Below are 25,039 nucleotides of genomic sequence, written 5' to 3' on the forward strand. Positions count from 1 at the left end.
GGGCAAACGAGTTCACTTCTTCCTGTTCTACGCTTATGGCATTTACACAACCAAAGTTAAATTCATTAATTGTTGATAATACTGACATTTCTAGCCTTTTTTTTAGAAATAAACACTTCTTTAGGGCAATTGTTCCAAATTAAACTATGGATACTTTCATTAGCATTTTGTGTTTCACCAGAAATGCATCTGGACAGCAATTCTGTGCTAGCTAGCCTTTGATAAATTGGCAATATTTGAGAAAGAACACTTTCAGATACTTTAGTTTTCATGGCTTTATGTGCTTTCGGCTGCTCTTCATTTGCTACTGCACGTTGATAAAAACACCATGACAACGTACCTGTAGGACATTTCGAATGTTTTGGTGAGACATCAGTGGATGAACAGTGTAGTAAGCTTGCATAAATTGCAGATTTCATTTTGTCTATATCCGGTATGTTATCTTTTATGGCCTTTCTGTAATAGTTTGTTAACTTTAAAATTGTAGTTTCCTTCACATTACCTTCTTTTCGTCCACCGATACATATACCTCTGGAACACAGCTCTTTAACTTTATTGCGCAATCCTGCCCCTAAACGTTTTGCCACATGATTGATACATTCTTCTTTACTAATTTTTACGTCATTACCATAAAGATTCAGAGTTAATAAATGTTGATATGTTTTCGCATCCCCATCAGAAAGTATCCCAACATATCGCATATTACATGTACTGATGGACCGTTTCCATAAAATTTCTGCGGCTTTCATTTCCATAGCATTAGATGAACCAGAAAAATTTTTGGAACACTCTGGTTTGTGGCTTTCAAACCATATATGAAATTCCGCACTGTCAGCATCCATATCTCTTTTCGCGCATACACATTCAGGACAATATTTTGACAGAATTTCGTAGTCGATAACTAACCCAGTCAAGATATCTACGACGATACCTATTCCATACAGTGATGTATGCCCACGTTTTTGCCATGTGCCATCATACGACACTGTGATATCTATACACTCATCATTATTTATATTAATTAATTTTTTATGCTTATTTCGAACAATATTTCGAGAAAACTGAAGGAAATCACCTTTTAGTTTCCTCTTTTCTTCAGACAAACTGTGTAAACATTTAGCAAATGTCTTTTTGTCCATAGCATGAATTCCCATAATCATGGAAAACACTTCTAAGGCGTCGTGGCCTTTGCCTATTTTCAAAAATGCTTCGACAAGTTTCGTATTCACATCAAAAGTATTTGACCGTTTTACCCGCTCACTTGAAAATGTTGAACTAAATATTTTATCACAGTTTTTACAAACTAATTCAAGTTTTGTAGAATATCCATATATTCCTTTCGAAACAATATCTAAAGAGTTGGTTGAGCACTCGTCACACTTTATATTACATAGCAATGGATTCCACATTTTACGATTTATCAAAATATATGAATCATCATTTCGGTTATCACCACAGTCAGACGTTCGTAATAAACTTTCATTCAGTTTCTTTACACTGGCACTTATTGAAGTACTCGCTTCAACTACAGAACTTTCAGAAAAAATTGTTTGTTTATTTTTGGAAGAAACTTCTTCACTGTTCAATGTCACGTCATTTTCCGAATGAGCTGCCCATCGTTTTTCAATTTTGCTGACAGCTGCAAGTTTTTTCTTCGATGGTCGCCCTTTAGGCTTACGGTAACGACGACTTATGGCATGCATAATGTACAATAAATATATATATATATATATATATATATACTCTTACGCAAGAGGTTATAAATTAATCCGCAGTTCTTCCAGTCCAAGAAACTCAGTTATAAACAGTCCTGCAAAATGTAGTTGTATAAAACACAGCAAAACACTTTTAGCAAAAGAACTAAAGAAAATAGCGAGGAAAAGCACTTTTAAACTGTAAACAGTGAAATGGCAGTTACAGTTAAAACGTTATATTGCCAGATTTATAAAGAATTAAATATATAAGTATATAAATATCAGCAAATAACTGTTGAAACATATTTGTTTACATTTTCGCCAAAATTTAAAGGGCAAAGTTTATGTTGTTTACACATTTTAAATGCTTGTAACTTCGTTAAAAATTAGAATATTTGAATTCGGTTTTTTACATACGATGCAGTTAAGTATATGTAATACAACGAGAGTAAAAAAAAAATTTCAATATTTTGGTCGATTTTTAGCTTTTTCAAAGTCCACGGTCCCCTTAAATACAGCAAGTATAGAAATATTTTATTGAAGAAGCTTGTATGAGGTGTAAGTAGCAACATAAAAATGTAATGATTTAAACATGTTTTAGATTTTATAAAGCATTATTTATTGCAGTATATTATTTAAACTATAATAAAAAATCCTATTACTTTTTAATAAAATATATTAAATTAAAAAAATATGAAATACTCTTTAAACCACAAGAATTATAATGCAAAATGAACGTCTGTCTCAAATTAAAAGTCCATACTGAGTTCATGCAATATGACGTACAAATACTTATTAAAAATACTTAAAATGTATTTTAATTTTATGCGTATTTTAAGTAAAGCATATTATTTTAATGAAAACATCAGTTTCTTTTATCATTAACAAAATAAACTACAATATTGGATAAAGAAAGGAACAGTTTTTCATGGACATTTTATTTCATAATTCAATAGACTGCATCATTAGTCTTCTAATGATGCAGAAATCTTTTGAATAAAGTACAGTTTAAGTAAATATACAGAGATATACTGACAGTTATGGAAATGTATTGTTTTTTCAGATTAAATTAATTACATAGCGATTTTCACTTTAACATGAGTGAATAAAATATACATAAGTAGAGGAAACACTATGCTACTTATATATTAAATATATATTATTATACCTAGGGCACGATTTCCCTTACATACTGCATCGTGAAAAATTCAAAAGGATCGTCAGTTTATGCCACATAATCTTTTTTAAATTAATTTTTTATTAATTTAGATATCTTACCATCTACACCGTAAATGCTGTCAAACAATATAGTTATAAATAGGTAGTTATAAGAGAAATACATATGCAATATTTTATTTTTCTGGATTATCATTCATTAAGCCTCTGATAATTTAACACGCACATATAAGCGCACATAGACTCAAAGAGTAATGAGGAAACGGACATTTTCATCTAAAATTCAAGTAGAATTATTTGAGATTTAATGTAACCCATTATGTAGTAAGTAAATGCTGTAAGCGAAGCATTTGTAATTATACACATCTTCATTAGAATTTATGGCAAGATTACTGTAAATATTAGGCTTTTAATTTTTTACAGTAAGACTCTTTTGCCAACTTTATAACAAGAGAAGAAAGAAAAAAAAAAAAACCTTTCATATATAAATTGAAATGTTTAAACCTCTCTTGGTTTTTTATTAATTTCATTATTTACTTTGGAAATCTGTAAATTACTAAGTTTTGAAGATGTTTAAGTTAATATTAATGTAAAATAAAGAGTAGTTGTTATTTGTTAGTGAATGTATACTCACCGTATTATTACAAGTGACAAGCATTTCTTACAAATTTATCATTGCAACTATTCATGTATTTCTTTCAGAAAAGAAAATCTATAGAGTAACATCTTTAAAAGCATCACTGATTCTTGATAAAAGGAAGAGAATAATTAAGTGTGAATAAACTCTTATTCTGGTTGATCAAATTTAATATATGTGTACTTAGAAGTTTTATACATGTTAAATGTATGGGGAAATTGTTATAAGTCTATTGTATTGGCTTCAAATATTGAATGTAAATAAAATTTTGTTATGAATAATATGTTTACTTATTATAAATATTATTTTGTGCATCTGAATTATATTTAGCCTAAATAATTTTGAGATATTTTCCCTATATTGTCGCAGTAAGTTCAAAATATTTGCTCAGAAAAAATTGAGACAAAAAACATCTGACACTAAAATACTTTAAGTATATAATGCTTAAATCGGCTTATAAATTACAAGCTTACTCAAGCACGTACTAAGCCCACCAGCGGCCGAGCGGTAAAGTCACTGAACACTCAGAGTTCGGTCTGAGGCTGCTCGAATCTCGCGAACGGGCTGGTTGTATGGGCAGTGGTTTTCCCCATGTGTAATGTGGAGAAGTGCCAGTTTCCCTTAGAACGGCTTCCACTAAGGCATCCTTTCCATTAGGCAGATGGGGAGCAATAGACGCTTGGGGAAAACTCGTTGCATGTCTTGTGCGCATTCACTGCAATGAGTAATACCATAGTTACGATTTGAATAATTTGGCGTCTTCTTTATTAAGTAAGCAAGTAGTTGTCTATGCAGCATTAATTTGTAATGAAATGATACTACACCAAATTTCACCCCTACCTTCATCCTTTCGCAATACTATTTACAACGGCTCCCCTTAAATAAATGATTTTATGTTTCATATTTTGAATTCCTAGAGGATTAATTCTTAAACTAGTAAGTAGTCATAACAATTCAACATAAAATTGTCTCATGCATTAAACTGGAATCAGTTTTCGAAATTAAGACTGATTTTCTTTCTTGCTTTTTTTTTTTTTTACTCTTATGATTTTTACATATAAAATAATTTTTTTAAAACTTTTCGAAACTTCAGTGATAAATATTTCAAAGTTTTCGATAATTTTTTTTCAGGTTTCATATCTTTCTTTCTTTTCTTCTTTTAGTGTACAGTATTTACAGTTTTGGTTATGTGTGTATGTTTAAGTTAATAATATTACTTATTAGAAGGTTACTGACAAAAATTGCAAATGATGAATATGCTGTCAATTAGCAGCAGGTATCGAACCATCGAAAATGTACAAAAGTTAGGGAAAAAAAGACTCCAAGAAGTTACAACCCATGTAAAGAAGGAGATATTTTTTATGGCAAAGATTTCAAAGTGTTCCGTATAAAGTGAAATTTCCAGATTTCATTTTCTTCCTTTCCTTTTTGCATCCTTTTGTTAATCTGCATGTCTTAATTGAAGAATTATCAGCCATTTAAATGTTTAAGTGGCGAGTAAAACTTAACGAACCGCCATTTACATTTGAAATCCAGTAGATTAGGGAATTAAGCCAGTTTCTGCACCTCCAGTGTCTTTTTGCCTAGTGGGACCAAAAGTAAACCTTCAGTTATGTGCACCGAAAAGTCTGCCTTCTTACCCGTTGACTTTTTTTTTTTTTTTTTTTTTTTTTTTTTAAGCAGAAATTCTAATTTTAATTGAAAAAGTTGCTTTTTAACTGTTTTAACTTTATTTGCTGTTTTATGTTTTTCTGTATTTTAGAAATTTTAACTGAAGATGTTTAGAATTGAATGAGAAATATAACTCCAATGAAATTCGAGGAAATAAGTTTAAATGAAATGACACAAAAAATGTTTACAACTTAATAGGCCATATAAGGAAATTCCTGCGTGTCCACATCAGATGTTTTTTCCTTATGTAGAGTTTCTACAGTTCTAGTGGTGTGTATATATACCTAAACGAAATTTAAGCTAAGTAACATTACTTACACAGGTCACTGAGAAAAAATGCTATGTGTATGAACGTGTATGAATAATAATGAACATTCAGAAGTCAAACGACAAAAATCAGCGTTATATTTTTTCAAAATTTTGAATTTCAAAATTTGTAACCCATGTAGAGAAGGAGATCTGAGATTTTTACGTGAGCTAAAATGGAATTAGAATTAAATAACATAATTTCGAAATGCATCTGCGGCATCAAGAGGTGGCGCCATCTCTTCGAAGCCAAAATTAAAATTTTCAGACCAGTCGTATTATTTTCCTAAGGTTGAAACAAATGAGTAGGATCAATTTGATGTTTTATGCTCAGATTAATTCACATTATAGTCAACTAGCTCATATGCTGTCATCTACGTTTGGTGTCATTTTATATATAAATAAAATTCACAGAAGTGTCAATCATAAAACTTTGTCTAATTTTCTTGTCCTTTGGTATTATTTTGCTGTGATGAAAAGTAGTTATTCATCATCATTATATATATCATTATATTATAAAATATAATCGTGAAGTAAGGCCTGCAGAAATTAGTCAGTGATTTTGACGCGCACGAATTAAATTTCTTGAACTTTCTATGTAAATAATCACTCATGTATTACACCGGGTTGTATTTATAACATTGCGTGTTTCTGAAAGTTAATGTTTTAAAAACTGAATTGTAATTTTATAAACACCTACAGAAAGGTTTATTACTGAAAGTTTTTTTTTTTTTTTTTTTTTTTTTTTTTTTTTTTTTTTTTTAAATCTTAGTTGCTTAGATATAATGGAATTGTCGTGATAAAGTGAGATATTTTCTTGCTTTCTGGGCTTGTCAAATGAACTAGCGTACTTAAAATTCTTGACAAAATTCAGAAACTTTGAATATAAGAAATTAAAAACTGCCTTATGAAACTTAAAAGTAGCTCTGATTTACATAGAATGTGAAATACCATTTCGCAGAGTCTGTTAAAGTATATCACTTATGCTTTGTTAAATTTTATTTACAACGGAATCTCAATTATCTCTTGTCATGATGACCGACAGTTCATTGTTTACTATGGAAGAGATTAAGATTCTAAGTTGGTTACGTTATATCAGTTTACCTTGCTGATTATTATTTAAACCATAATCAAAATGTTTAAAGAAAATCCGAAAAAAATTCTAATCGCAACACAATCAAATACTTTTTTCCAAAATGGAATATTTAAGTTTTTTTAATTTCATAAAATTTGCTGTTGTATTTTTATTTAATCTAGTGACGGAGAACTATGAGAAATAAATTCGAACCGATTTTGTATATCAACGTTTTTTTTTTTTTTCTTATTTCGGTGACTATGTAGTTAAAATAAATGCACATAATTACTTAACCAAGAGAATTTCTTTAATATTATGTAATGGTACACTGCGTAAAAATAAAAACGAGACAGTTCTATATCTCCCGTTCTACTGGGCCGATTGATGAAATTCAACTTGTGTTTTTTATGTCTCGAAAGCGCGACTTAGGATATGAATTAGATTTATATATAGCATTGTTCTAATGTACGTATTTTGACACAAAATAGCACCTTTTTCTGAAATGACTTGTCATTTTTTTTTTTTTTTTTTTTTTTTCATATTTCGATTCTAGGACTCATATTATGCCAAACTGCCAAGTTTTGTAAAAATCGCAGATGTTCTCAAAAACTTAGCTCTCAAAATTTTAGCTCCTCGGTGTTAATTGAATTTGGTATATATTTATTAATCTATCTTTTTTATTAAACTTATACGATTTTTCCTTTCACATTTCGAAATTTAGGTTCATTCCAAATAAAATTCGCCTATTTTTTATGATTTATTTTTAAAATTTGTATTTTTATATAATTTTTATAAATTTTTCGAAAAAAGTTTGAATTATAATCTCTAAACTTTTTACCATTATCTTAAAGTATCTGTATTTCTAAGCATACTTGCAAAAAATTACAGTATTTTATTCAAGAATTCCGAAGATATACGGGAAATTATATACTGGCGTGTAGTGAAATTTGGCATATTTGTTGAAAGCGCTAATAACATCAAATGAGGTTGAGGCACATTTTAAAATTATTTGAAAGTAGAAACGATGCGATTTTTTTCCGCTCCTGCACAATGAAGGGAAAGAAAAATAGGTTGTTATATATTAAGAACTTATTATTCACATGGTTCTTAATATTATATATTAAGAACCATGCGAATTATTCTTGGCGCGAACTGAAAAAAATGTGCTAAGTTAAATTCTTAAATTTCTCCGTAAATTTCGCACCAAATTTCACAAAATTTAATATTTAGGCATAATTCGAGTCGTAGAATCGAAATATGGAATAAAATTGGTATGTTATTTCAGAAAAATGTCCTATTTTGTGTCAAAATACGTATGTTAGAACAATGATATATATAAATCTATTACATATCCCAAGTCGAGCTTTTGAGACAAAAACGCAATTTGAATTTCATCAATCGGCCAAGTAGATTGGGAGATATGGAACTAACTTTTTTTTCTCAGTGTACATGAAGTTTAACAATAAAAGTTTTAGTAAAGAATATGATATTTATGATATTTTTTAAGTGCGGAACTTGCAAACTAATTTTTAGTATATTTTTTTTTTCCATGTAATTTTATGTAAAAGCAATAAATCGCATTCATTAAAACAATAGCATTATTTAGTCGGAATGTGGTAGCAAAAAGATCGTATTTTAATATACAGTCAGTTTTAAATTATGAATGTTGTTATGTGCGTACGGGTTCGTAATAGATTGAATGTACGCAGGTCCGATGATAGGTTAATAAAATTTATTTTATCGAAAAACACACTTCAGAGTTCTGTAACGTTTAACAAAAATACTGGTAAAGATCTTCACAGTATCACAGAGCGCAGTCAGTTGTTACATTTCAAATTTTTAGGAACATTAAACACAAAGAGTGCAAAGACGAAGCTAAAATTTGGAGCACTTTAGCACTTTGGAGAGCTTCATCTAAAAGACGAAGCTCTCCAAAGTGGCTCTGAGCTAAAAAGTGCAACAACTGAGAGTCGATGCCCTCTCCGGTTGTATATAGTTTCAGCCGGCCTACGAGATACTTCTAGTACTTTCTGCTTCTCGAAGTTCCTGACAGGCATATGAGCGCTGGATACAGTCCCAATTACATATAAAATTAATTACAATTATTCAGTTAGAATACCTATTACGGTGATACAGGGACTGGACCAAAATGTCACCAAATAGTTTCCAAGTTTGGGGACTTTTGGCGATTTCAATGCCAGCTTGGCAATATCTCACCAAATTAGCGAGATAGCCATTTACTCAGTGTTAAATAGACTTCTCCCTTTCTCTCAGCTTTTTCATACTACATTACACAGGAATTTCATGTATATGTATGTAAATTGCAGCAATTTCATTCATAATTTTGCTAAAATTATCTATCTATGCATACTATTCGTAACAATATTTTTACAATGTGTTTGCATTCCTCGCTTTTTCTTTTTTCATTCCATCCATCGGATTATTTTAGTAATTCACGAATAACTAAACTGCCAGTTAAAACTGAGAAGGATAATTTAGTTTCTACTGTGTTTACAATATTTTCAAACAGATGCCCGTAATTTCAAATTAATGTATTCCGCTCCCCCACAGAGCAACCCAATTGTCTATAAAATATCAGGAAATAAATGTTTTATAATAACTGTAGAATATTATTCACTTTAGTTAACTACTGAAAGAATTTAAAACTTGCGAACTTTAAATTTTCTTTTGTCAGTCAGAATATTATTAAAGATTATATTTTTTCCTAAAATCCAATGCTCAATTAAATATTTCTGACATATAAGCAAGCTGATCCTAGGTACCATAAGAAGCAAGCCTAGGCTACTTAGAGAAATATTGCCTTTTCCCGTCATACTCATTTTTCTAGAAACTTTTTCAGTTTCGTCATGTTATTATAAATATTTTTTAAAAATGTGTTAAAATATGGTCAGTGAATTTGCAATTAAGAATCGATCAATGATGTTTCCAGATCAGCCATACTGAGATTCAATGACAACATTTAAACGTATAGTAAATGTGGGATGGAAAATAAGGGAGTACATATCAGAGAAAAACTAACGTATCTAAAGCCCTAGGTGAATTTAATAGCATTTAAGCTTTGTTCCATGCGTTTTGCTTCGCTTCCTACGCAAACCGCATATTCTTTGGTTTTCATTTTATAATTTTCTATCGTTTTTAGCCATATACTAAAAATTTGAAATAAATGAGAGCTCATAATCTGTAATGAGCCTAAGGGGATTCTACTATATTCATCAAACTGGAAGAGCCATACAATAATGAAGCGAAAATGCTATATCAAACACATCTAGAGTATCCTGCTCTGCTAGCTGAGGTATAGTTTCATTGTTCATTAATACGGAAAAGATTAAAACAAGGATAAGCTGAATTTTTTCCAACATAAGCAACGAATAAAAAGTGTAAAATGAGCATGCATATATACAGTCCACTTAGTTTACCATAAAATACTTTTTTATAGGTTCTATGAATTTTAAAGCTCAGGACGTTTACACAGTACGAAAATCTTCCTTTCCTTTGTAATGACAAATGTTTTTGCGAAATTACTCTTTTCTGCCTGTGCAGTCGGTCCATGTAACAAGAGAGAGAGAGAAAGCCGAAATAGTAAAGAAAATTGCACTATGAAATGAAATGCTAGAGATGCAAATGAAAAATTCCTTGCATTACCATTACTATATTCCGTTTAAACTAGGTATGCGCAACTTTGACTACTCAGGCGGATTAGAAATGAGAAATATTAGATTAGCGCCGGAATAAGTCATTTGTTTACATGAAAATATAAACAATAAACACATTTTATTTAATTTAATTTTTCTTTATACTTCATATAAGCACATATTATAAAATCTAAAATGCAAATTAATGTAAGACTCTCAGGTTTAAAAAAGGCTCTTTTTAATGAGACGATTATGTCTTCATAACATGTTCAATATTTGGGGACACTGCGGACATTGAAACTATGTATTTTTACTACGTACACAACATATTTTCCAGGTGTGCATCAGTAATTCTCTTCTTTTTCTTCTATTTCACAAACTTCATTTTTAAAGAATGTTGCTGGACATTCCAAACAAAGAGGTTTTTCTTTCTGCATAATAAACAATTAATGATCAGTTCACTTCTCTTGAAATGTACGACTGTCAGAGTTTACTTTCCTTTTCTTTGATGAAGCCGTCTTAATTAGTGTTTAATAGCAAATTGTCAAATATATGAAAGTGAAACGTAGGCTCATATAGCTTGTAAACTGATAACTACATGCAACAACTGTGAACGTGATCAAACTGACAGGAGCAGAAGAGAATAAATGGCTACTTGTGCAGTACCTGTTGCATCTGTTGATTCATCCATCCCTACAGAATAAAACTCAAATTTTTTTGCATTTGCATTTTAATTAACTGAATATATCTATTGCGGGATCCTTTATACCTCTGTCTCTGTCACACCAGACAATTTAATATTCGATATGACTTGAGCTTGTGATGGGCAAAGCACGTCAACTGCACTCTGGAGACATTCTTTTACAAATTGTCTATCAGCAAAGGGTTTTTCGCTCGTAGCAATTTTTTCTATTATCATGTACATAACACGAACACTATTTTCAGATTCTTTATTCGCTGTGATGAAGAAAGACTGCTGAAAATTTAGTTTTGATTTTAATGCACTTACCTTATCACTCCGAAAATGACCTTCCAAAGCAGAATATTTCTCACTTCCAAAGCAGAATATTTCAATAGTATCATAATGTCGCCTAATGTTGTATTCCTTCATCACAGCTACATTGTAGTTACAAAAATGGCAAACTGCCTTACCCTTATGTACAACAAAAAAATAAAGATCTGACCACTTTTCTTGAAAAAATTACACTTTTCCTTCAACTTTTCTTCTCTCTTTTTTTTTTTTTTTTTTATTTTTTTTTATCACGGCTTGCCATTGTGCACTCATTTCTCTCCTCTTCCGTGGAACGGTGTGTGATATACCAGGGTACCTGAGCGACAAAGCTCTACCCCTTGTAGATGTGGTGTGGTGTATATAATTCTGGCAAAGCACACTAGGGCTATCTGCCTAAGGGGAGGGATGCCTTTCGTGGAGGACTTTCTAAGGGAAACTGGCTCGTATACACGTTACACATGGGGAAAACCACGAAAACGCCCATGCAGCCAGCCCGTTTGCGGGATTCGAACCTCGGACCGAACTACCAGTGTTCAGCGACTTTACCGCTCGGCCGCTGGTGGGCTACCCCTTGTAGAACACTTTGAGAATTGCGAATGGTATGAGGAAATAACCTAAAAGACATCTAAAATAATTTGTGTTTTATAACAAAGTTCTTAAACTGAATAATTTATAATTTAGAATTCATATTTAAGCCAGAAGTTAGGAAATGCTAATTAAAGTGTTAAGCGATGCCAAATGCATACTTGCCAACCTATGACACTCAAAAATCAGGAGATTTTTTTAAGAAATCAGGAGATTTTTCACAATGTTAAAAAGACTTTTTAAATGATAAAAATATAGTTTGTAATAATGAATTAACTTTAAATAGTTACTAAGACTTAAATGCAAGCAAAACAAAAATACCTTAGACATAAAAAACATTTTTATTGCTTTCATCGTTTAAAAAAAAAAAAAAAAAAAAAAAGGCACTTTAATCAGTTTTCATACATATGTTATGGACAGTGGCAGATTTTGCTCTCGTTAAGAAAGAAACTTTATAATTTTGTTCATAGCAATTGCCACGTAGGCCTGCTTTCGCTAATAAAAGTTTTTCTAATGTGTCATCACTAATATTAGATCTAAATTTAGTCCTCGTTTTCGCAACAACACTGAAAATCCTCTCACACTCCGCATTACTATGGGGAACTGTCAAGATGGCCAACATAATTCTAGAGAGTTCACTATATTTTAAAATTCCATCAGCACCTTTCAATTTTCCAATTAACCTCCACTGGGTGTCAGTCCTAGCTGATTTTATAACTTCATCCAAGTTTTCTAATTGTAAACTGCAAAATTGTGACTGCAGTATATCAGTAGCAACATCAATATCATCATCTTTCATGACTAAACGAAGTAACACAGGAAATCTGTTCAAAAAGTACCTTATATCAAAAAAAGATGCATTTGCTAGAGCAGAAACATCAGCAACTTTAGCATGCAAAATCACTTCATCGTTGACTGGAAATTTATGTAGTGGGTAATCACATACTCGACAGAAGTAACTTCTAACATGAAGATAAAACTTATTTTTGTCTTCTTCTGAAAGTTCTTTCACTACTTTTGTAGTTGCAGCTCCTATTACCAAATCTTCATCTTCCTTTTGATTTTCTGTTTCACCATAAATCACATCATATATAGAATTACAAGACAAAACACAGACTGGTTTTACAAACTTTGATAAAATGTCTTTAAACAGATTATAAATCATTGATTGCAAAACATGAATTAATGGAATTCTGCTTTGTAGAATTGTGTTCAGAACATCGAATGATGGCAAAATGAATTGTAAAAAAAAGCAAAATGCTTAAGGTCCGAAGAAAAAAGCATAAATATTCGTTCTTCACAAGATAAACTTACAGTAATCGGAAAATGTTTCGTGTGTTGAGCAATTTTTGTTTTTTTTATTTTGAGAGAAATTTGTATCAGCTTTACGCTTATATTTTGCAGTATTATTTTGAGAACTGCCAGTTGAATTGCTGAATGATGCAGAAATTACAAAAAATCAAAATTTTTCTCATTTTAGTATTATGCAGCTGTTGGAACTGTTTCAATTTTTCCTTTCTTTTAGAACTCCTTTCAAGATAATAATAAATATCAACAATGTGTTCATCCACATTTAATGGTAAAGAAGCTGCCCCTTTTTCAGCTGCTAAATTTAAGAGGTGACAGGTGCACCTCATAATCTGCAAATCTGAATTTGCCTTTCTTAAGATGCCTGCAACACCAGTCTTCAAGCCTACCATTACTGGTGCATTATCGGCACCAAGCGCTAAGCAATTATCCAGAGGGACTGCATTTTATTTTAAAGTTTTAATAATTAGCTGTGCTATATTAAAGCCTGTCGAATGTCCTTCTAAAGTGGGGTCAGAAAGTAAACTGCACTCAATTCCTGAAGACTCTGGATTAAAAAAAGAAACAACAATTAGATACAGTTTTGAATTGGTATTATTGCTTCCATCCGTAGAGAGGCAGAACGGAGCTGTTTGAATGCAATCAATAACTGAAGATTTATTTTTCAAACCTATTTCTTTAACAATTGCACCTGTTTTGGTCCTTGCACTTGAGTATTTCTTAGCGATTTCACTATCGGGAAACATTTTTCTAAATAAAGCTGCAGCGTGATCCGATGCATTCAGTGGCAGGTTGTGCTCCAGTAAAAAGGCAGAAAACAGACATTCTGCATTAATCACTTTTTGGTCTTTTGTTTCCGAAGAAAAATTTAATTTTTCGTTTTTTCAAAACAACTCATGTTGTCCTTGTGTTTTTGTGTACGCACATGTTTGAGAACATCTGCCCTTCCACCAAGCGAAATCGAAAAATCGCAACGACAGATGGTACACATCGCAAATTTATTACATTTCCGTGAAGAAATAATGGAAGGAAAGTCAACAGTGCACGATTTTTGAAACGTGCACGATTATTTCACCTTTCTCGCAGACATATCAAAAGACGATAATTTCTAAAACTATTTCCTAAAGGCACGTGTACTCACACAACTCAGGACAAGATGAACGAAATAGCGAAAGAACATCCAAAGAACGGCCAACGGCCTTTGTGCTCATTGGCTAATATATGCCAGATGACACGCAGTGGAGCTCGATGCTCATTGGACAACTGGAGAACGACGTTGCTGGATACGTATGCTGTCAATCACAAAGCAGAAATTCTCATCTGATTCGCAAGGTTTCATTTTAGATATAATCTAGAGAAAATTCAGTTGCTTTCAGACGTCCAAAATCACTTTTTTTTTTTTTTTTTTTTGTTTTGTTCATATAACGAAATATTAAGCCAAGTTCCATAAAAATCGTGAGAAATATTAAGAATAAGAAAAAGTCGGGAGAAATATATTGTAAATCGGGTTGGCGGGAGAGCGGTCGAAAATCGGGAGTCTCCCGCCTAAATCGGGAGAGTTGGCAACTCTGCAAATGAAAGTAGGCCAGAAGTCGTCGAGCTGATGAACGTGTGGATAAAGGCAAGGTTATGCGAACACTGGTAATTTAAATCCGATAAGTAAGACATAAATACTATAAATGTAAAACTAAAAATGCATAGCAGATACAATAAGAGAATGTTAACATAAACCGTAAAGGCATTATAATAAATATTAAATAATATATACATTCAGTTGGGCCATGGGCCTGTCCATATTTGCTAGGTTATTGTAGTCATGATTGCAAATCTTGATGGCCGGGTTGTTAATTGTTCTTTGTCTTTCATGAAAGCTTTTAGCAAGTTTATAATAATGTAAGCGTAGTTGCTCCATACTCAGGTCTTCATGAATGCTTTTGTTGCGGATATACCACTCCGCTTTAACTATTTGCCTAAGAACAGAATTTTGGCAGACATTTTTTCCTATTACATTTTTTGGTATAGGCCCAAACTAGACTAGCATAACATAGTAATGGACGGAGAACGGACTTATAAATGTTGTCAATTGATAAAACACTGTTTCGAGCAATTAAAGGTGTACTTATTCAAAGACCATAAACGGTACTGAGTTTTAGAATGTGGAATGAGCTTGAGTAACCTAGCTTAAAATCAACAGCAAGAAATCTGCTTATCACCGAATCAAACAGGACAATCACCGTTTCCTTTGACAACTAATTGCAACGTTAAGAGAAATAGAATTCTTTCAGTTTATCCCTCTTCCCCCTTCGTCAAAGGTGAGCTTGAGCGTGCCGCTCAAGCTCACCTTTGACGAAGTATTGACGAATGATTGATATCTGTTGCAAACCTGTTAGAGATAAGAATCTACCTTTTTATGAAATTGAGATTTTGAGATTTTATGCTTAGTAGATTTTTTTTATTTTTAAAATTACTTAAGTAAAATTTGTGAAACATTCGTCATTTTCAAAAAAATTTTTCTCAAATAATATCAGGCATGTCAATAAAATGTTTTAAATACCAAGAATAAGAGAAAATAAAAAGTTTTTTTCACGACAAAAAGCTGACAAAGCAATTTTTCTTGAAATCAAAATTTCTTAAAATTCTTCAATTATTCTTCAAAGTCAAACGTGATGCCACTAAATTGCCTTGCCACCGGTTGAAAACCACTAGTTAACAGAATGGTTCATAAAAACTATGAGATAGACATAAATTTCTTCATCTTAGTACGTGGCGCCATCTTTCGTTGTACGTTTTCATTAAAAGAAATAAATGTTAAGGGAAAAATATTTGACCGAGAATGCTGCTTCAGTGTGTCATACGTATTTTTTTTTTTTTTTTTTTTTTTTATCGAGAATGCAACATTTTAGTATTCATACTGATACGCACGTATACTGAGTTTGCGTAGGAAAACTGTAGTAGAAAAATCATTTAATAGTGCAATATACGAAATACTTCAAAAGAATTGTGGAATATGCTACCTATTTGTTGTTTTTTTAAACCTTCCTCTCAGCTATATATGACGTATCATTCGATACTTAAAACAGTACTTTGAAAAACAAATGCAATGATTCTAGGGCTGAATTCCTTCAGAAGTTGTTAATTAACATGGGTTTTTTTCGTAATATAAAATTCCTCTAAATCTGAATTTTTAAATTTATTGATAACTGAATAGTAAGAAATTCACTCATGAAAAAAAAATTAAGTGAGAACTTTAAAATATTTATAATGGCTCATAACAACGTAAACTAATTAATTTACAATTAAATAAATTTACTTTTCTTTAGAATTTATTTTTTTCCTTAATTTTCTTTTATTTGTAGACAAAGCTAAAAAAGAAAAAACTGAAAAATTCGAATACCTATCTGAAAAATTCGCATTACACTAATTTCGATCCTAATAAATACAAGTATATTATTTAGAATTACCGTAAAATTTAACGCCAATTTAGAATTACCGTAAAAATGCTGACCAAAAAAAAAAAAAAAAAAAAAAAAAAAAAAAAATTAGAAATTTAATTACTAGAAGGGTATCTAGAAGGGTTGTAAGGATCTTAAGTTTTACTAACGTTTATTTTATTTTAAATCTTTACTATCACTTCTTATTTTCTACTTCCGGCCAGAATTAAAAGTTTTAACTTATTTATGCAAATTTGTCTTGCGAACGCCAAGTACTTAAGTTGTGGCTTTTTGCCAAGCAAGAGAGAGGAAGGAGTGATTAGGAGCAGGCCGCTTGCCATTGCAGTTTTACTCGGTTGCTGGTTGCCTTCAAGGCCAGAGGCTTAATCCTCTTGATAATTTTAAACGTATCGTAGTGTTAACAGTTCTCTGTACTACATACGGCCTTTCTGTTAATATACGGCCAATCTTCAAGTAGACACTTGTTTATTAATCCAAAGTTAGTTTAGTTAGAATTTAGTTAATAGTTTTATATTCTTACGTTCAGACCACAAGTTGTTGGTCTCTGTATTCCGAAGTCCGGAAATCATATCATTGTAAAGAGAGAAAAATAAAGGGTTTCGTATACCCTTCTTGTATCTTGTCTACTTCCTACATTTATTGAACATAGCTTTAGTAAGATCCCTATTCCGAGTCAGGTCATTTAATGTTCCCAAAGCAAGTAAGGAGGAATACTGAACCTGATAGGGTAAGTATAGAAAATTAAGTCATTGTGCTGATTTATGGTAACAAAATGTAGTGTTATGTAATTACAATTACTTTATACATTTATTTATTTATGTGATTTAATCGTTTTCATTCAAAGTGAATATCTGAAACCAAACGCAGTGCATACGGGAGATATCTTCATTATACATATTCTTCACTGTTAAACTCCAAGTAATGTTTGACATCTGCACATTAGCCGACTGTCATATGATTTATCTGAATGAAAACTTAATTTTATCTAATTTTGTTCTTTTTCCTTCCAAAGGTAAAAATTAAATTCTTTTTCCATACAATTCATTCAAAAAATTCCTTCAGAGTTCATTTTCCATTAAAAAAATGTATAGAATAAATATATAAAGTTAACATAAAACGCTCTTGTTGTTCATGTTAAATTGTACTGCAAACAGAAATCATGATTATAAATCTTATGTATTTGGGACCTAAGATGAACGATGTATACATAATCATGCGTAAGGTTAAAACGTAAAAGCACATAATTATATTAATTCGACATTTATCAAACCCTGCAAGTAATGGCGTTTTAAATAACTTTTACTTGATAGATTTCTTTGAATAAGAAGAAAGATAATATACTTAGATTATTAACGCAATATGCGAATTATGTGTTTAGCTGAAAAAGTTATAAATGAGAGATAAGTAAAGAAATATTTTAACGCGGCGTTATATAACAAGAGGACAGATCAGTGTATAATCTTTTCAGTCTGTAATTTCTGGGAATCATATTATATCCTTAATTATGTGCATTATGGTTTATAAATGAAGTTGCAGCCCCCAAAAATCCCTTTGAGATTCAGCTGTCATATGTAATTACGCATCAATGCTGTTTATTTACAATACACTTCCATTATTACGACCGTTCATTGTAGCAACCATTTCATTACGACGTAAGCCCCAACTTTATAAAAGTAAGTTTAAATATATTTTCGTTACAACACGCTTTTTTAGAATCCTGAGGGTTGCTGTAATTTTAATGACTGTATTTGTTTCTCTGTATCATATGCTGATTCAAAATTTATGAAATCTACATCAAAATAATAAGATGTTAAATATTTCGATTTACGCGCAACAGATGGCGACACAGTTGAATTTGTTAAGTAAACGTCGTTCATCATGTTTGTTCGTGACTTTTTCGGAAACATCAAACAATGACAAAAAATATGACTTTGAATAAAAACAAAGAAATTTAGCTAATTCAATATAACTATACCCAGGAACATAGAAAATAAGCGCTTTCGCTGCATTTTAATTAGGAAAAGGCAAAAACCTGTTTATGAACTGTTCAAAATATCCTTAAATGCAAATGTTCATAACGTTTCTGGAAACTATTTGACTGGAAGCTGAACCCTTAATCTTAATACATGGACTGCATCGTTCATTGAAAGGGAACTGTAATAAACGATACTGTGTAGAGAGAAACTACTGAAGATTAAACAGATACTCCAGAAAGTTTCACCGAATAAATTAAAAGTGCTTCTTGTTAAGAAGATTAACGTCATTAAAATTATATAGTACAGATCTATGTCAAGATTTTAATGCTAAATTCATCCCTGTATGGATCTTAATACTAATTATAAATGGCTTAAGTGAGTTTAAATATATGCTACAAATCTTGAACCAATTTTCAGCATATTAAAAGTTTGATTGATTGAACTTATAGTTATTCTTTCTCTTTTATCCTTAAAAATGTTATTTAAAAAGCTCACATTTTTTACTTTCATTCAAATATGTTTAAGTATAAAACCATTTGAAAATTTTAATTTAAAAATGAATTTATTGCATGATATTTTCGTTTAGAAAGTGTATGCATAAGTAACAAAATACAAATTTAAATAATTCTAGTGTATCCAGTATTTTAAACCTATTAATAATATAGTAAAAAAGTCGCATTTAAAGATGCGAAAATTCACATTTCTGTTTTTTTCCCTAAAATATAATTTTAATAAAACTTTAAACTATGTACACTGCTAAAAAAAAAAAAAAAAAAAAAAAAAAAAAAATGGGACAGTCTTATATCTCCCGATCTACTGGGCCAATTGACAAAATTCAAATTGCGTTCTTCATGTCTCGAAAGCGCGACTTAGGATATATATTAGATTTATATATAGCACTATTCTAACATAGGTATTTTTTACATATTTCGATTCTACGACTCAAATTACGCCTAAATATGAAATTTTGTAAAATTTGGAGCGAAATTTACGGAGAAATTCACAAATTTATGTTGGCACTTTTTTGTCAGTTTGCGCCAAGAATACTTTACTTGGCGAACTTCTTAATATATGGCAACCTAGTTTCCTTTCCCGTGAGAGAAAAAAAAGTCACCATCGTTCCTTTTTTCCAAATAATATTCTTTATATTATATTTTTAATTGTAACTTTTTATTTTAAGTAATTTTTTCTTTTTCGAATTTCATTTTAATTGTTTAAGTTGCACGCTTTTTTTTTTTCGAAAAACTGTTTTAAAAATTTCTATTTACCTATTCGAATTGCGTAAATAAAGGTGCAGCGTTTATTTATTTTTTTTTTTTTCAAATAGTTTTCTTTATATATATTTTTCGTCATAGGTAATTTTTAAATTTTTATACTTTTATTTTAATTTTTTGTGTTGCATTGTCTCTTCAGATAATTGTTTTAAAATTTTCTATTTATTCTTTCGAACTGAGCATTTTAAATATTTTTATTAATATCAATTTTCCAGAATTTGATTTTATTTATTTGAACTGCGTTTCTTTCGGAAGAATACTTTGTAACCCAGACTACGATGAATTTGAAAACTGCATATTGTATTAAAAGAGAAAATACAGTAAAGCACAGTTTTACACGCCTTTCAATGTTCCGTTCAGAAAAGATATATATAAATAAGAAAGATGTATAACCGACATTTTAACTTAGGATGACTTACATACACTGCTTTAAACAGTTTTATCATTGTGCCCATTGCTTTACACAATTTTATCCTACATTTGGTTTCTTAAAATGTTATTCATATTTTAGTCAAATATTTTATTTAATCGCAAGAATCAAATATCATAACATTGAAAAGTTTTAAATTAAAAGAAATACAAATACTAAATTTTACGAAAAAAATTATTTTTCTTCTCTTTTCCTTTAAGCATTCTGAAAGTATATTAAAAAGTATCCAACTTTTCGAAGCATTTTGGTATTTCTGACAATCATTTTAAATAAAGTTATCGCCTTCCATTTCATAAAGGCCCACAAACGGCCGAGCGGTAAAGACGCTGATCACTGGTAGTTCGGTCCGAGGTTCGAATCCCGCGAACAGGCTGTTTGCATGGGTGTTTTCGTTGTTTTCCCGATGTGTAACGTGTATACGAGCCAGTTTCCCTTAGAAAATCCTCCACGAAGGCATCCCTCCCTTTAGGCAGATAGCCCTCGTGTGCTTTGCCATAATTAAATAATCCAATCCAATCCAATCCTCAATTAAATATAATTGACTTGTAACTTCTATTAGAACTGACGTTAAGAATTGAAGTGCAAATAAATAATATCGTGTGCAATCTTGATTAATATAAAATTAAAAATATTTGCACAGATAAATATTTGCATTCAGACAGAAAGTTTTTTTGAAATATTTGCAATTACTTTTATAAGAAGGATTTATTAATAACCGTAATAATTACTTATTATATTACTGATGATTAGGAATCAGTTCTTCACAATTACATTCTAAATTAGAATTTTAAGAATTATTAGAATTTTAAATTAGAATAATGAAAATACGCTACGCACAAAAATACATTTTAGGATAAAAAATGACTTGATTTTTTATGTTTTAAAACTTCTTGAATTCATTTAATAAACATCGTATCCTCGTTATTAATTGAATTCAGAATGTTGGGTGTCGTTTATATAATTATTCTTACTTGTCCACGGAATCTGCTGACTTATCCAGCGATTAAGTAGCTGCAGATCATTTCTACATAACCATTGAACTTCCATTAATTCAGTCTCTAGAGGGTTGTATATTTATATCATACTTTTATAAAAATGATTATTCTAAATCTTATGTTTCTATAAAAATATACTGTGCTTTAAAAATATGGATGATAGTACCAGCTGCTCTTTCAGCCACTTCAAACGCATCAGTTTGTTTAGAAATAAATTGTGCAGTTAATGTCATAAAATTCAAATAAACATCAAACGAAAATTCTCAGTTTTAGACAATTCGATTTAAGCGAAGTAAAGCAGCAGACGATAAAACGCCGAAGGTCAAAATTTACTCTTACAAAAATTTACTCTTATTTAAAAAAAAAAAAAAAAAAAAAAAAAGATAGAAATTAAAAAAAAATATTAAAAAATTTATTTAAAAAAATAGCTTTTCATATAGTATTAATAAATATATATTACGCATCATTGAGGGAAAAAATGTCATATAATTAATTCTCCGTAAAATTTTACTTGAAATTTAAGGTTAAAAATAGCTGTGGCAATACAGTGTAACAAAAATCCATAGACCACATTTGGCGTTATTATCGCACAAAAAAAAGATGCCAAATTTCAAAACGCGAAAATATATAAATTTGTGTATATCTTAGAAAATTTTGAATAAAAAAGTCTAATTTTTTGTAGATACGCTTAAAAATATACCTACTTTAAGATGATGGTAAAAAGTTTATAGGTTATAATTCAAAATTTTTTTCGAAAAATTTATAAAAATTATTTAAAAATAGAAATTTAAAAAATAAAACACAAAAAATGGGTAAATTTTATTTGGAATGAACCTAAATTTCGAAATGTGAGAGAAAAAATCAAAAAAGTTTAATAAAAAAAGAGATATAAATAAATATTTGCCAAATTCAATTAACATTGAGGAGCTAAAATTTTGAGAGCTAATATTTCAAAAACTACTCGTACGATTTTTACAAAACTTGGTATTCTGGCATAATTTGAGTCGTAGAATCGAAATATGTAAAAAAATTGGTATGTTATTTCAGAAAAAGTCCGATTTTGTGTCGAAATACCTATGTTAGAATAGTGCTATATATAAATCTAATATATATCCTAAGTCGCGCTTTCGAGACATGAAGAATGCAATTTGAATTTCGTGAATCGCCCCAGTAGAACGGGAGATATAGCACTGTCCCATTTTTTTTTTTTTTTTTTTTTTTTTTTTAGCAGTGTACATATAGCTGACTTCGATCAGAAACTAGAAAAATTGAAGCGAAAAAAATATATTCTAATTTCAGAATTGAGAACCTCGCTTACACTTGTGAGCTGAATTAAATTGATAGAGCTCTACTGAAGGATAAATTTATTGGTCATTAATTTACTTCCAGCTGCATCTTTCTGTCGTTACCGATAGTGTAACCAGAATTATCTAGCTAAGTTATATGTTTGTTCTAAAATTAATCGTTTTACCCAAATCAGCAAGGTTTCAAACTTGCCGGTTAATTCCGAAAAAACGGTTAATTCCGATATAATAAAACTATAAACAATAATAACCAACAGACTCAGGTATTCGGGACACACAAATTAATAGGCTGTGCGTGATACATGTCAGATTTTAAGAGTCGTGAGCTTTTGATTTCAACAAGCCTTTTCATTAAAAATAAGAACTATGAAAGTGCAAAGCTCTCCGCTCCCATAATATAAGAATATTATGTAGTACTTTAATAAAGGGGAGGGAGTAGAAGCCAACGAAAAGGGAAAAAAAGTGTCTGAGGATTAATCATGGGTGGAAGCGAAATTAAAGTAACAAATTTAATCACGCAAGGAGTATCCAATGTCAAAACATAGGACAGAAGAAAAAAAAAAAATACATGGGGATCGTAAATTTATGCAAAGCGCAACTAGGAAGTAAAAAAAAAGGGCTGGACAATGAAGGCAATAAGGTGATGTAATAAATAAAGCAAGAAAAATCCTAAGCAGAACGTAAGAAAGGCAAAACCCCAGCAGGTAGTATTCCTAGATAGATATTGTATGAAGAGTGTGATAAGTACTTAAAAATTCAAGCTAAAATGTGACCACTTTTAGTTGGATGGAATAATATTATAGACCTATCACTTTCAACAACTATTTTCGCCAATTCCGAAGCAGTTGCAGTTTATACCAGGAACTGGCTCATATAGCGTCGCGACTAATTCTATATGTAACATTTCCTTTGATTACAGGAAATATTGCTTCTAACATGTTATCTGAAGTTTAACCAACCAGAAGGAATATAGAGAACTATGGAAATTTCTTTTGCCAATGCATGCGAACGATAACAGGCTTTCGTTTTGTGTTCTTATGCATAAGCAAAATGCTCAAAATTTTTTTCACAGATTCTGTTTGCTCAATCTGATGGTACCTTAAAGAATAATTTTAATTTATAAATATGAAGGTGTGCAATCGTCTTTCGGTTTATTAACCACTTATGTCTTAAAGCATCTACGTGCCCTATTTATCACGGTCTAAATCGAGTAGTATTTGAGAGAAATTTTTAATTTAATCCTATTAAATCAATCGAGAAGTTACCTAGGGTTTGTAGCAAGTGCTTCCATCATCTTGCATAAGAATGCATGCTATCATTAGAAGTGCATTGGTCTCAAAGTCAAAGATCTGGAAGCATACCACGAAAGAGCACTTACGAGAAATAAACTTACTGTATTAGTCATAGATTTTAAAGGTTTAGTCTTGCGGCTGTCTTAAAAGGCAGAACTTTAGGAGCAAAAGTGCAGTGTATTTCTACTGTTGTCACTAGAATCTGAAAGCGTTGTCGAGAGGTGTATGAAATGAGACTGACATTTCAGCTGTTTTCTCTATACGCAAAGCATTCTTGCAGATCAAAGTCAAAATGATTTGTGACATCTATGCTGTTGTTGCGAGAAAACTAAAACGTTCAGGAAAAAAAATTTTAGGGAATTGTAAATGTTATGGTTAACACTGGTCAAAAGTTTGAAAAAAATATGCCTCATAATCGAACTTCTTGAGAATCTTCGAAGAATTGGTGGCTCATAAGGCAGTAACTTTCGCATTTTTCCTCTGTGTAACTAGAAGACGAATCAGAATAAACGCGATACAGGAGTAGTTTTACTTTTCTGCGCAAAATTTAATCACAAATCAAAACTCAGATTTTAGGATTTCAGAACAAGGTAGCGCTTGGCTTTGTTTAATTACAGTAAAAGAACACTTAAAAGAACTGTCAAGTTTATTCATTTTGTGTTTCCATTAAATGCCTGTAAGAGGAATTGAGGTTAATCTTTGGAATATGGTAACAGGTAGTTTGGCGACATTTTGGTACGGCGATAAAGGTTACTAGCTAGGACTTTAGCACTGTACATGGATATAGTTAAGAGTGTGCGCAATGCCATTTTTGTGCAATTCTGAGATGTTTTTACTTCCTTGTTTTAAGTGAAAATAGGTCGACGTGTACATGGATGATACCGTGTATGTGCAATTCGTAAAAACGCGGCAAGCAGTGGACGATTCTGCACTTTGTCCCAATTTCGCACCTAATCTTCGTCATGATTAAGCACTTGTGTTCCATAAAAGTTCTAGCATAAGCGTAATTCGGCTAGCAGATTGTTGGAAAAAAATGTTGAGTAAAAAAAAAAGAAAAAAAAAAAAAAAATGCCTTTACTTCGAGAAAATAAAATGGCGTCCAAACAAAAACTAGCAGGGTTGGTCGCCAAATTTTCGCCCCAAAATCGCCAAGTTACCATAATTCAAATATTAACCGGAACTGATTATCAAAAATAATA

The sequence above is a fragment of the Stegodyphus dumicola genome, chromosome 9, assembly GCF_044657685.1.
Source record: "Stegodyphus dumicola isolate Sdum_Otavi_A_Nest chromosome 9, ASM4465768v1".
NCBI lineage: Eukaryota > Metazoa > Arthropoda > Arachnida > Araneae > Eresidae > Stegodyphus > Stegodyphus dumicola.